The sequence below is a fragment of the Sminthopsis crassicaudata genome, chromosome 3, assembly GCF_048593235.1.
Source record: "Sminthopsis crassicaudata isolate SCR6 chromosome 3, ASM4859323v1, whole genome shotgun sequence".
In the NCBI taxonomy this organism is placed as follows: Eukaryota; Metazoa; Chordata; class Mammalia; order Dasyuromorphia; family Dasyuridae; genus Sminthopsis; species Sminthopsis crassicaudata.
Window position 1 is genome coordinate 245,731,964 of NC_133619.1, and position 15,421 is coordinate 245,747,384.

At 36.3% G+C, this 15,421-nt stretch overlaps 1 pseudogene; it reads right to left on the minus strand.

The window, feature by feature from the left end:
* Positions 1-5,163: 5,163 nt before the first annotated feature.
* LOC141559452 (SNW domain-containing protein 1 pseudogene) lies at positions 5,164-6,773 on the minus strand (annotated as a pseudogene).
* Between the last annotated feature and the right edge of the window lie 8,648 nt (positions 6,774-15,421).

Here is a 15,421-nt window from a genome sequence, read left to right on the forward strand (position 1 = left end):
TCCTTACCTACAATTATCTGAATATACCAAACATCGTGCCAGCACAGAACAGTGAGAAGCACCATTTTTCCAAATATATGCTAATAGAATCATTGCCCAATACGTAATTATCCTTAAGTGCTCTGTTGGCTGATTCAAGCACACCTTTTAAGAGTTTTAGCCCTTTACATGTCCTGCTTTCTTTTGTTTTAGAACACAGGTGGTCATGCTATCCCTGACTTCTCAGGGAGGTGAGAACCCCAAAAAGGAGGTGATCATGCCTTCCCTGAAGGAAAGGAGGTGAAAACAGCAAAAAGGAGGTGATCACACCCTCCCTGACTTCTCAGGAAGAGAGATGAAAAGCATATAAGGGAAGTGGGGAATCAAGCCAGATATTGTTAGCAGATTTCTGGGCTAAAGGGTCTTACTAGAAACAGGTATGCACAAACCCATCAGCATGGGGGTTTTACACAAGCACATAACAATAAAGCACAGACTAGTAGTGATGACTTTCCCCATAGCCATTGCAGGCTAAATGTGGTGTAACAAACATGAATTGTATATGTAAGTAGTGATATAACAAACAATATGAATCAACATGGTGTTGTAAAAGATTTCCAGAAGTCCTAGAAGGAAGGTATGTAAATAACAATCACACATACACCTTCTTCACTACTTGCCCTTCTCAGCTAAGCTACTTAAAATGTTCATCAAGAGGTAGCTAGATGGCACAGTGGATAGAGCACCAACCCTGAAGTCAAAAGGATCTGAGTTCAAATCTAGCTTCAGACACTTAATATTTCCTGGTGTGTGACCCTGGGCAAATTCATCAATACTAAGTGGTTCCCCTTTCCTCTCACATTTTTCCACAACCTTGACCTCTTCATTATGACTTTTGAATTCATTTTTAAAGTTAAACTGCATTCTCCAATGTTACCAGAGGTTTCTTCATTGACAACTCTTATACTCTTACTATAACATATTATATATATATATATATATATATATATATATATATATATATATATATATATATATATATATATATATATATATATATATATATATACATATATATATATCTTCATTTTAAATTCTCTACAGCATTTAATTCTGATTTCTTCTTGTAGTTTCATGAAAATGCTTGAATTTTCATTTTCATTTTAACTTGTTTTCAGTTCCAAAATTTCCTGCTTCTTCTATTTCCTCCCTTATCCATGGAGAAGACTAAAATAGGTATAAACATGGAAAACTAATATCTACATTTGTCATGTTTCAAGAAAGAAATAGAAAAAAAATTCTTTAATTTGCATACTGATTCTATCAGTTCTATTTCTGGTAAAGAATATCCTGTTTATATATTCTTGTGAAGTATAGATGATCATTATGTGGATAAGAAAAACTAAAACCTTCAGGATTGATTATCTTTGCAATATTTTATTACTGTATAAATTATTCTTCTGGTTCTGCTCATTTTATTTTATATCAGTTGACATGTCCCCATATTTTCCTAGAATTTTTCTCCATCATTTCTCACATCATAATATTCTTCCATCATATTCATATAACAACTTTTTTAGGCATTAACCAACTAATAAGCATCCTCTTCCTATTATTGTTATAACAAAAAGAAAAAAAGGAGCTATTAAAATAATTTTTAGAGATCCTTTTCTTCTTCCTTTAATCTCTTTAATCTCTGATAATACTGATTTAGCTTTTGCTAAATAACTTCAAATTACTTTGCAAAATAGAGCAGTTTAAAACTTCACTAACAGTTCATTAGTATACCTAAATTCCCAAATTGCCTCATGCTTTTGTCTGTTTCATTTTTGTCATCTCAGTCAATCTGATGGGTATGAGGTAGTTCTTAGAGTTGTTGTAGTTTTCATTTCTATGATTATTAATGATTTAAAATGTTTTATCATACAGCTATTGGATTTTTAAAGGACTTACAAACTCAGATATTTATTTATTTATATTAAATTAAAGCTTTTTTTATTTTCAAAACATATGCATGGATAATTTTCAACATTCACCCTTGCAAAACCTTGTAATTACAATTTTTGTTTTTCCTCCCTACCTTCCTCTTCCCTAGACAGCAAGTAATCCAACATATGGATATTTGCATATTTCCACTAATCATGCTGCACAAGAAAAATCAGATAAAAATGGAAAAAAGATAAGAAAACAAAATACATGCAAACAACAACAAAGAGTGAAAATACTATTTTGTGATCCATATTCAGTTCCCACAGTTTTCTTTCTAGGTATAGATGGCTCTCTAATCATAAGACCATTGGAACTGGCCTGAAATATCTCATTATTGAAGAGAGCCACATCCATCAGAAAATCCAGCTTCTTGTAGCTTTGATTTCTTTCTCTGAAAACTATCTATTTTTATTCATTGAGCATTCATCAATTGGGGAATGATTTTTATTCTTAAAATATGACTCCTGTTTCCTATATATTTTAGAAATTAGGCTTTAATTAGAAAAGCTTTTTTTTTCTAAGAATCCCCCAAATTTCCTGCTTTCTTTTTAATTTTATCTTCATTAGTTTGATTTGTACATTTTTTAAAATTTTGTTTGATTTTGTTTATTTTAACACACACTGTTTTATGAATTATGTTGGGACAGAAAAATCAGAGCAAAATGGAAAAACCACAGGAGAGATAAAAGAAAGAAACAAACAAAGAAGCAAACATAGCTTGTGTCTGTTTATATTCAGTCTCCTTACATTCAGGATGCCATTTTCTGTCCAAAGTCTATTGGAAATGCTTTGGATCATTGAACCACTGAAAAGAACTTAGTCTTCCAGAGCAGCCATCACACACTCTTGTTATTATTGTATACAATATATTCCTGGTTCTGCTTGTTTCTCTCAGTATCAGTTAAAGTAAATCTTTCTAAAAAATTCTAAAATCACTTTTGTTGGTAATTTTAGAGAATAATAATATTCCATTATCTTCATATAACATAACTTGTTCAGAAATTGTTCAGAAACAATTGATGAGCATCTACTCATTTTCCAATTCTTTGATATCACAAAAACAAGTGCTACAAATATTTTTGCACATTTGAGTCCTTTTCTCTCCTTTATGATTTCCTTGGGATGAAGACACAGTTATGACACTACTGATAAAAGGATATACACAGTTTTATAGCCCTTTGGGCATAGTTGCAAATTTCTCTCCAGAATGGTTGGGTCATCTCACAACTTCACCAACAAAATATTTGTGTCCCAGTTTTCTCATATCCTCTCCAAAATTTATCATTATTTTTTCCTGTCATCTCAGTCAATCTGAGAGGTGTAAGGTGGTACCTCAATGTTGTTCTCTAGGTGCAGATCTCTTAGGGAGCTTCTGGAGAGGCAGCCTTGACTTTAGTTCCAGTACAATAATTTCAAAATGCAGCCAGGAGTTAAAGTCCAGATCTTATATTGTGTCCTTCAAAGCCTTGAATCTTTTCCTGTCAAAATGTCTGCAGCCAGTTTCAGTCTCTAGCTCCCTCTGAATCCAAAGCCTCCAGCCAGTACGAAGGTAGACGTGGGAATGAATCAGACTCTGCCTCCAAGAGTGTGGGATTGTGGGTTTCCCAGAAGTCAGTCCTAGTTGTGAACCTCCCAGAAGTCCATGAGCAGGGTTTTTCTTTACACTTGTGAATCTGCTCTTGTCCAAGTGTCTCCAGCCAGCACCACAGTAGTATCTCGAATGACCCCTCCTTCCTGAATCTTGGCTCCAATGAGCAAACTTCTTTGAAAGTGGAAACTCCTTTAAAGATGGAAACTCCTTTAAAGGTTTGAACCAAAAAGATTACCTTTGTCTCAAGTTCTGGCCCATAACATCTTTAAGAATCCTAGCATCTCCCCCTTTCTTTTGATTTAGAACATAGGGTGGTCATGACCTTGAAACAGGTATACATAAATCCATCAATATGGGAGATATTACACATAATTATATAAATTACATAAACACATAATAACATAACACATACTAGAAGTGATGTAACAAATCACAAGATCAAATAATCATAAATTGAGAATTTATACATGTCCATAAGTCCTAGAAATAGTCCAAAAGGAATCCATTATCCATTAATTCATGTACCAGGAATCTAATAATTCCTGCAAGTTTTAAAGTCCTACAATAGTCTCATCTTGTGTTAGGGAATCCAATGATTTCTGCTGGTTTTAAAGTTCTTTAACAGTCTTCTTATCAGCCATGCTCTTTCAGTGTCAGATGCTTTTTAGATCTTCTCCTTTGTTTTGAGGTTTTTCTCTTTTTCTGTCTCTCTCTGGTGGACAAGGCTAATACAACTTGTTGGCATCTATCTGATTCCTTCTCCATCTGAAGAAATACAAGCAAACCCTCTCCCCCAAGCAGTTAACCTATCTGGTCCCTTCCATTCACCACTTTCTGGGTCTCTCCACATCACCTGGAGATTATCTAAAGATAGTGGAGTTGCTTGTACTGGACACTGCCTTTCTGGTAGGTTATAAAACCTATCTGCTGGAGCCAGTGCATCTTTGTCAAAAATTTAAAAAATTAATGGTATAGAAAATTAAATTTAGAAGTTCTCTAGGGTTACCTGTGGCTCCCTCTTTCTTTTGTTTTTGGAGGAGTATCTTAATGTCTCTGTTTCTTCTCTCTATGATTTCCTGACCTTGAGGATTAAAAGGTATGCCAGTGGTGTGTAAAATCTTAAACTGTGGACAAAAGTTTGCAAAATGTTTAGAATTATATGCAGGTCCATTATCTGTTTTTATTTCTCGTGGCACACACCCATAATTGCAAATGTGTAGATAAGGAATTCAGTGATCACTTGGGCTCTCTCTTTTTCTGTTGGCATTGCATAAGTGAATCCTGAAAAGGTATCTACCACAATAGTCTTAATTTGGTATGGCCGAATAGTATAGAGCTTCTGTCAATGTTAATGGAGTTGGGAAAGGTGGCTTGACTGAGAGAGGGAAACAAAAACCTTACACTGATAATATGGCCCACTCCCTTAAAAATAAACAGACTAGTTTAAAGTATACTTCTCTTTCCCCCAGCCCCAGTAATAAAAAGTAGTGGGACCTACAATCCCAGATTTTGTTTTCATCCTGACCATTTACATAGAATTTCCCAATGACCACTGTAAGCAGAGTAAGGATAATAGTTCATTCTCTTCTGAGAGGCTACCCTACTCACTCCTTCCTCCTCTTCTTGCCTTCATGTTCCTGTTCCTTAAGGCGGCTGCTGTCTGAGGGTCTTTTAGATCCTCCATGCTATTTAGCTTCTTCCAAGAATTTGTCCAGACCAAAGTGATCTTCTTCAAATTGAACTGGTCCTTCACGGCCTTGCTGTCTACAATCTGAGCCAGAGAACTCCTTATTAGGAACAAATCTGTTGCTCTTTATTCGGGCATCTAGGTCATCACCATACATATCTTTGTCCAGATTTTTGCTGGGTCTGTAGATGTTTTGGGCCATGTCTTTGCCACTTTTCCATGCATGATCATAAACATTATAAATTTAATTTTCTCCACCAGCAAAACCACTGTCCTTCCCTTAGTTTGGTTAAATAGCCTCTGGTCATACTGAACTTTATTAGAAGTCCAAGTATTGGGCACACCAAGAGCAATGACTTCACTGATATCTCAATTCTCATTTCTCTGTAATTTTGAACTCTTATCAGGAGTTGCTTTGGAAATATTTCTGTCATGTTGTCTCTTTTTGCATCTATCATGTCTTATTTCATCTCGTTCCCAAGCTTCATCATCACTTTTTTCTACATGAGTCTTGATTCCAGCTCTTCTCTCCTGAGCTTTCTGGGCCATTTCTCGAAGCTTCTCTTCATGTTTCTCTTTTTCCTTTTGGGCCATCTTTCTCTCTACTTGAGCTCATATCTCTATTGCCTCAGAAGCCTTTCTATCAGCAATTTAAGGAGCTTCAGCTAGTTTGGTGAAGTTTTCATTTATGTGGACTATCTGCAGTCCTCTCCCATTAGCAGACAGACATTTGTCTAATAAAATAGTATAGCCCTTTGCATTTTTCCAGTTTGAAATACAAGGCAGAATTTTCCATTCTTGCTGCTCTTTCACAGTCATCTTTCTACTAGGAGAATATATAACAGGTGCAGGAGGAGAAGGAGGCCCATGAGGAATTTTCTTACTAATTTTGAATCTTGGAGGCTCCATTGGATCTTTCTGCATTTCCACCATCCGAATAACCCTTTGCTTAGCTCCAGAATTGAAAGCTACTCCTTGCTGAGATGGTGTATACTGGATATACTGAGCTGGAGCTAGTTTATCTGCAGCTCAAACTGGCATAGCAGCAGCAACCTTCTGAGACACAGATTTCCCTAGGCATACCCTTGTCTTTTTTTATTATCTTTTTAATGGATTCTTCATCAAGTCTTTGTAGGTCTGGGTAATCTGCATTCATAACTTCTTTGGGTACCAGGTCAGTGTATTTGCTATAAATGACCTTGTCCTTTTATTGTCCCTGTTGAGCAATTGCATGTTATTTAATTTTTCCCTCTGCATCCACCTGAATGGCCAATGCATTGGATATTTTCTTCTTTCTTCCCTTATCCAATGGGACTGGGCCACATGCATTTCTGGAAAGGCACTTCCGTCTCCAAAATCCTTTAACAAATGAGGTATCCAACTTTTCCAATACCCATAAGGGGGAGGCTCTCTTCTTGATGAGACCAAGGCAGTCTGCCTTGATCTTTGTTTTCTTGCCCTTTCCTCAGCTTCAAGCTGGTTCTGAAAAAGCTGAGTTAGAGCAGGTAAAAAGCTGGCCAGCGCCATCTACACCCAAAGAAAGTACTGTGGGAAGTAAGTGTGGTTCTCAACATAGCATTTTCATTCTTTTTTGTTGTTTACTTGCAATTTTTTTCTCCTTCTTTCCTGTTTGATTTGATTTTTCATGTGCAGCAAGATAATTATATAAATAAGTATGCATATATTGAATTTTCATGTATTTCTACCATGCTTAACATATATTGGATTCTTGCCATCTAGGGGAAGAAGTTGGAGAAGGGGGTGAATTGGAACACAAGGCTTTGGCAGGGTTAATGTGGAAAAATTATCCATGTACATGTTTTGAAAATAAAAAGCTTTAATTAAAAAAATAAGTTTTTCCAACCTATCTTGAGTAGAAGAATAGTTTCATTTCCTCAGATTTTATTCAGAGGCTTGCTTTTATTTGGCTTTCAAGGGAAACTGGGAGACCTTGAGCAGCTTCCTGTTCTTACTCATGTCATCTTGGTTGTAATAGCTAATATGATCATGTATGACTATATATTACATACCTGATCTTTTAAGCTGATCCTCTCTTCTGGTTCTTATTGTATTATTTTGTTGATTGGTCATGCACAACTCTTCGTGACCCCATTTGGAATGTTTTTGACAAAGTAATTTTACCATTTCTTTCTCTAGCTCATTTTATAAATGAAGAAAGTGAGTCAAACAGAGTTAAGTAACTTGTTCAAAGTCACACAGCTAGTAAATTTCTGAGGCCAGATTTGGAGTTAAGTCCTCCTAACTCTAGAGTTAGTACTCTATACACTGCATTACCCAGCAAGTCACCGTATTTCTTATAAACAAATTGTTTTGATAATTACAAATTTGCAGCATATTTGAGTTCTAGCACTGCTGGGTCCTTTCTAATTGCCTCAAATCTGATTTTGTTGGCAAATGTCATCAAAAATTCCTGAGAAGAGTAATAACACATTGCCCCTCCCATTCCACCAGCCCTTCTGACAACATAACCTTTTCAGAAATCTTTGTAGCAATTTTTTTTTTTTTTTTTGGTGGAGAAAAGACCTACCCTTCAACTATTACTATGTGGCTAAACAGATGCCAAAAATGAGACCATCAAGCTAGATGAAACTCCAACTTTTGTTGCCCTCATCATGTGGTGTCTACATTATCCACACCTTCTTTCCCTCCTTTCTTCCTTCCCTCCTTCCTTCGTTCCTTCCTTCATTCCTTCGTTCCTTTGTTCCTTCATTTCTTCCTTCTTTCCTTCCTTTCTTCCTTTCTCCTCCTCCCTCTCGCCCTTCCTTACTCTATGCCTTTCTTCCTTTCTCCCTGCCTTCTTTCCTTTCTTCCTTCATTCCTCCCTCCACTCTTCCCTTCCTCCCTTCCCCCTCTCTCTCCCCCCACCTTCTTTCTTCAAATTTCTTAAGAGGCAAACCTTCTGGGAATGTGCTTTGACAAATCCCTCTGCAAATGTGCAACACCTGCCTCCTCAAAAGTCACAGCTATAAAAAAATTAGAAAGTCCTCATCACTGAAGTCCTTGGAACTGTCATATGATTCCAAGTCAGAAAATAATTTATTATTGGAAATGGTAAAGAATAAGATGCATCACTTTATAAATTGCAATTCACCTACAGGACCATGTTTCCTTTTCATCCAACTTTCACCTGAAGTTGATCTATGTTGCCATCCCTTATTAGAATGTGATCAGGGAATGTCTTGCTTTTCAATATCTACATATCAGTGCTTAGAAAATAGTAAACACTTACTGGGCTTATATCCCAAAAAGATCTTAAAGAAGGGAAAGGGACCTGTATGTGCAAAAAGATTTGTGGCAGCCCTTTTCAAAGTTGATAGAAACTGGAAATTGAATGGGTGCCCATCAATTGGAGAATGGCTGAGTAAATTGTGATATATGAATGTTATGGAATATTATTTTTCTGTAAGAAATGACTGGCAGGATGAATACAGAGAGACTTGGGGAGACTTACATGAACTTATTCTAAGTGAAATGAGCAGAACCAGGAAATCATTATACACTTCAAGAATGATACTATATGAGGATCAATTCCTATGGAAGTGGCTATCTTCAACAATGAGAGGATCCAAATCAGTTCCAATTGATCAAGTAATGAACAGAACCAGCTATACCCTGTGAAAAAACACTGGGAAATGAGTATACCACAACATAGCATTTCCACTCTTTCTATGATTGTTTGCTTGCATTTTTATTTTTCTTCTCAGGTTATTTTTAACCTTTCTAAATCCAATTTTTCTTGTGCAACATGATAACCGTATAAATATGTATACATCTGTATTTAACATATACTTTAACATATTTAACATGTATGGGACTACCTGCCATGTAGGGGAGGGGGTGGAGGGAAGGAGGGGAAAATTGGAAAAGAAGTTCTTGCAAGGGTCATTGTTAAAAAATTACCCATGCATATGTTTTGTCAATAAAAAGGTATAATAAAAAAAGAAAATAGTAAACATTTAATGAATGCTTTTAAAAATTCATTCATATTGGGGCGGAGCCAAGATGGCGGAGAAGAAACACACGACTCAGTGAACGTCCTCACTCCCTCACAACCAATTAGATAAATTAAGTCTCAAAATTAGCTCAGGACTGATAGATACCACAAGGACTGGAAGCACGACTTACCAGCTGAAGACAATCTGGAGTTTCAACAGGAAAGGTCAGTTCTCAGGGGAGGAATAAGAAAGACCAGCACAGACGGTGGGGTAGGGGCACACTGCGCCCATTGCGCTGGGAAGGGCTCTGGGATCAGAGAAGCCACTGAGGTAAAGGAATCTGGCACAGGCTGTTAGCTCTTCTCTGCTAATTATTTAGCAGTTCAGAAGAGAAAGCCAAAATATTTTAAAACTCAAATTAGATTTTCCCCGATCTGGGGGGTGACTCAGCGGATCTCTTGGCACCAGGGGGTGTGGCCTCAGCTACCTCCTGAGAATAGTTAAGAGACTGACAAGTGGGTGGATACGGCCCAAGGCAACACACACCGCCTAGCTTAGCTGGAGGGAGTGGAACTCAGCTCCAGGAAGTCCCAGAGAAGCGGAACCTTTGAACTAGGGACCGCAGTTTCTGGCAGACACTTCCAGTTTGAGCGCAGGGGCTTCTCACGTCGCCTGCTGCAGACATCCACTCCCCACCCGGACACATAGGCTGGGCTTCGTGCTGTCTTCACTATTCTACGTCCTCGAAGCACAGTAGTGCTAATCACCTCTGAGGCACCTCCAGGGAGGGGGTGGGGAACTCTCTCCCAGAGCTCTATCATAGCTCCGCGCAGGGGCTGCTGCATCCATCCGGTCTGGGAGGAAGCTGGTAAAGAAGTAAATAATTTCCTACCCCAGAGACAGACCCCAAAAGATTTTTTTAAGTATGAGCAAAAAAGCTAGAAAAACCATAGATTCCTTCTATACAGAGAAAGAGCGGGTATCCAACCCCGAGGAAGTTGACAGCAGAGAATCAACAGACAACAACCTAAAGGGGAACGATTCCTGCCCCCCATCACATAACTCTCTCCTAGAAGAAGCTCTTAAAAAATTGAGGGAGATCGAAGAAAAATGGGGAAAAGAAAGGGAAGTTATGATAGAGAATAACAACGTCCTGAAATTGGAGTTGGAAAAAATAAAGAATTCACAGGACATGCAGGGAAACAAAATTAGTGAATTAGAAAAGGTTAAAAAAACACAGGAAAGTAGGATTTCTGAATTGGAAAAGATAAAAAAGTCTCAAGAAAATAGAATTTCTGAATTGGAAAAAGAAAATAATTCTCAAAAAAAAAAAATTAGGGAAATGGAAAAAAACTCAATAGAGCAAAATAATTCATTTAAAAACGAAATTGGGCATTTACAAAAAGAACTAAAAACTGTGAAAGAAGAAAATAACTCCTTAAAAGTCAGGATGGAACAAATAGAAATGAATGATTCACAGAGAACCCAAGAATCAGTCAAACAAAACAAAAAAAATGAGAAGCTGGAGAACAACGTCAAATACTTACTGGGAAAATCTATAGACCTGGAAAATAGATCTAGGAGAGATAATCTGCGGATTATTGGACTTCCAGAAAACTATGACCAAAAAAAGAGCCTAGATTCTATTTTACAGGAAATTATCAAAGAGAACTGTCCAGAGATAATAGAAACAGAAGGGAAAGTAGATGTGGAAAGAATTCATCGAACTCCTTCTGAAATAGACCCTAAAAAAAGAACACCACGGAATATTGTGGCTAAGCTGCAGAATTACCACACAAAGGAGAAAATCCTGCAAGCAGCTAGAAAAAAACAATTTAAATACCAAGGTGCCACAATAAGGGTCACCCAAGATCTGGCTGCCTCCACATTAAAAGATCAAAGGGCCTGGAACCTGATATTCCGTAAGGCAAAAGATCAAGGACTGCAACCACGAATGAACTACCCAGCTAAGTTTAGCATCTTTTTCCATGGAAGAAGATGGTCATTCAATGAAACAGAGGAATTCTATATGTTTCTAAGAAAAAAACCAGACTTAAACAAAAAATTTGATCTACATCCACAAGACTGAAGAGAAACAGAAAAAGGTACACAGAACCCTTGAGAACTGTAACTCTGTTGTGGGTATATAAAAAATACTCAAGGATAATTTGATTTTACTGATATAAAAGAAAAAAAGGGGGGTGTGGTAAAGGGAAGGAGGTCGGTTCAGAAAAAGGGGAAGGAGTGATAAAAAGAGGGAAACTACATCCCAGGAAGAGACATAGAAAATACACCATATCTGAGGGAACTTAGTGAGGGGGAGAATCATTGTGTGAATCTTACTCTCATCAGAAGAGGCTCAAAGAGTAAATAATTAACATATTTGTTTTTCAGAGAATTTTCTCTCACCTCATTAAAAGGTGGGAGAGGAAAAGGGGAAAGGAAAAGGAGAATAAGTGAAGGGACTTGGAGGGAGGGGGGAGGGATCCTAAAAAAAAAAAAAAAAAGAGGGAGGGTTGCACGTCACAAGGGGAGTCTGTAAATTAAATATCGGGGAGGGGGATCAGGGGGGTCAAGGGAAAAAAGCATAATCTGGGGATAATACGATGGCAGGAAACACAGAATTAGTAATTTTAACTGTAAATGTAAATGGGATGAACGATCCCATCAAACGGAGACGGATAGCAGATTGGATCAAAAAGCAGAACCCTACAATATGTTGCCTACAGGAAACACACTTAAAGCAGGGAGATACATACAGAGTAAAGGTAAAAGGTTGGAACAGAGCCTATTATGCTTCAGATAAAGCCAAAAAAGCAGGGGTAGCTATCCTTATCTCAGATCAAGCAAAAGCAGAAGTAGATCTCGTTAAAAAAGATAAGGAAGGAAACTATATCCTGCTGAAAGGTAGCATAAATAATGAAGCCATATCAATACTAAACATATATGCACCAAGTGGTATAGCATCTAACTTTCTAAAGGAAAAGTTAAGAGAACTGCAAGAAGAAATAGACAGTAAAACTATAATAGTGGGAGATCTCAACCTTGCACTCTCAGATTTAGACAAATCAAACCACAAAACAAACAAGAAAGAAATTTAAAAAGTAAATAGAACATTAGAAAAACTAGGTATGATAGACCTTTGGAGAAAACTGAATGGCAATAGGAAGGAATATACTTTCTTCTCAGCAGTTCATGGATCCTATACAAAAATTGACCATATATTAGGACATAAAGATCTCAAAATTAAATGTAGGAAGGCAGAAATAATAAATGCCTTCTTCTCAGATCACAATGCAATAAAAGCTACATTCAGTAAAAAGTTAGGGGTAAATAGACCAAAAAGTAATTGGAAACTGAATAATCTCATCTTAAAGAATGACTGGGTGAAAGAGCAAATTATAGAAACAATTAACAATTTCACCCAAGATAATGATAATGATGAGACATCATATCAAAATCTTTGGGATGCAGCTAAAGCAGTAATAAGGGGAAATTTTATATCTTTAGAGGCTTATTTGAAGAAAATTGAGAAAGAGAAGATTAACGAATTGGGCTTACAACTTAAAAGGCTAGAAAAAGACCAAATTATAAACCCCCAACCAAAAATTAAACTCGAAATACAAAAATTAAAAGGAGAAATCAATAAAATTGAAAGTAAAAAAACTATTGAATTAATAAATAAAACCAAGAGTTGGTTTTATGAAAAAGCCAATAAAATAGATAAACCTTTGGTAAATTTGATCAAAAAAAAGAAAGAGGAAAATCAAATTGATAGTCTTACAAATGAAAAGGGGGATCTTTCCACCAATGAAGAGGAAATTAGAGAAATAATAAGGAGTTACTTTGCCCAACTTTATGCCAATAAATTTGATAAGTGAAATGGATGACTTCCTCCAAAAATATAGGCTCCCTAGATTAACAGAGGAGGAGATAAATTGCTTAAATAGTCCCATTTCAGAAAAAGAAATAGAACAAGCTATTAATCAACTCCCCAGGAAAAAATCCCCAGGGCCAGATGGATTCACATGTGAATTCTACCAAACATTTAAAGAACAATTAGCCCCAATGTTATATAAATTATTTGAAAAAATAGGGGATGAAGGAGTCCTACCAAACTCCTTTTATGACACAGACATGGTACTGATACCTAAACCAGGTAGATCAAAAACTGAGAAAGAAAATTATAGACCAATCTCCTTAATGAATATTGATGCTAAAATCTTAAATAAGATATTAGCAAAAAGACTTCAGAAAATCATCTCCAAGATAATACACTATGATCAAGTAGGATTTATTCCAGGAATGCAGGGCTGGTTTAATATTAGGAAAACTATTAATATAATTGACCATATTAATAATCAAATTAATAAGAACCATATGATCATCTCAATAGATGCAGAAAAAGCATTTGACAAAATCCAACATCCATTCCTACTAAAAACTCTTGAGAGTATAGGAATAAATGGATTATTCCTTAGAATAATCAGGAGTATATATTTAAGACCGTCAGTAAGCATAATATGCAATAGAAATAAACTGCAACCTTTCCCAGTAAGATCAGGAGTGAAACAAGGTTGCCCACTATCACCATTACTATTCAATATAGTACTAGAAACGCTAGCCTCGGCAATAAGAGCCGAGAAAGAGATTCAAGGAATTAGAGTAGGAAATGAGGAAATTAAACTATCACTTTTTGCAGATGACATGATGGTATACTTAGAGAACCCCAAAGACTCTGCTAAAAAGCTACTAGAAATAATTCAAAATTTCAGCAAAGTGGCAGGATACAAAATAAATCCACATAAATCCTCGGCATTTTTATATATCACTAACAAAATGCAACAGCAAGAGATACAAAGAGAAATTCCATTCCAAACAAATGTTGAGAGTATAAAATATTTGGGAATCCATCTACCAAAGAAAAGTCAGGAATTATATGAGAAAAATTACAAAACACTTGCCACAAAAATAAAATCAGATTTAAATAATTGGAAAGACATTCAGTGCTCTTGGATAGGCCGAGCGAATATAATAAAGATGACAATACTCCCCAAACTAATCTATTTATTTAGTGCTATACCAATCAGACTCCCAAGAAACTATTTTAATGACCTAGAAAAAATAACAACAAAATTCATATGGAAGAATAAAAGGTCAAGAATTGCAAGGGAACTAATGAAAAAAAACTCAGAGGAAGGTGGTCTAAGTGTACCTGATCTAAAGCTATATTATATAGCAGCAGTCACCAAAACCATTTGGTATTGGCTACGAAATAGACCGGTAGATCAGTGGAACAGATTAGATACAAAGGACAAAAAAGGGTACATCTATAGCAATCTAATCTTTGACAAACCCAAAGATTCCAACATTAGGGATAAAAATTCATTATTCGGAAAAAACTGTTGGGAAAACTGGAAATTAGTATGGCAGAAATTAGATATGGATCCACACTTAACACCATATACCAAGATAAGATCAAAATGGGTCCATGATTTAGGCATAAAGAGGGAGATAATAAATAGATTAGAGGAATAGAGGATAGTCTACCTCTCAGACTTGTGGAGGAGGAAGGAATTTATGACTAGAGGAGAACTAGAGATCATTATTGATCACAAAATAGAAGATTTTGATTACATCAAACTTAAAAGTTTCTGTACAAACAATACTAATGCAAACAAGATTAGAAAGGAAGTAACAAATTGGGAAAATATTTTTAAAAACAAAGGTTCTGACAAAGGTCTCATTTCCAAAATATATAGAGAACTGACCATAATTTATAAGAAACCGAACCATTCTCCAATTGATAAATGGTCAAAGGATATGAACAGACAATTCTCAGAGGAAGAAATTGAAACTATATCCACTCACATGAAAGAGTGTTCCAAATCACTACTGATCAGAGAAATGCAAATTAAGACCACTCTGAGATACCACTACACACCTGTCAGATTGGCTAAGATGACAGAAACAAATAATGACAAATGTTGGAGGGGATGTGGGGAAATTGGGACACTAATACATTGCTGGTGGAGTTGTGAAAGAATCCAGCCATTCTGGAGAGCAATCTGGAATTATGCCCAAAAAGTTATCAAACTGTGCATACCCTTTGACCCAGCAGCGCTACTACTGGGATTATATCCCAAAGAAATACTAAAGAGCGGAAAGAGACATATATGTGCCAAAATGTTTGTGGCAGCTCTTTTTGTTGTAGCTAGA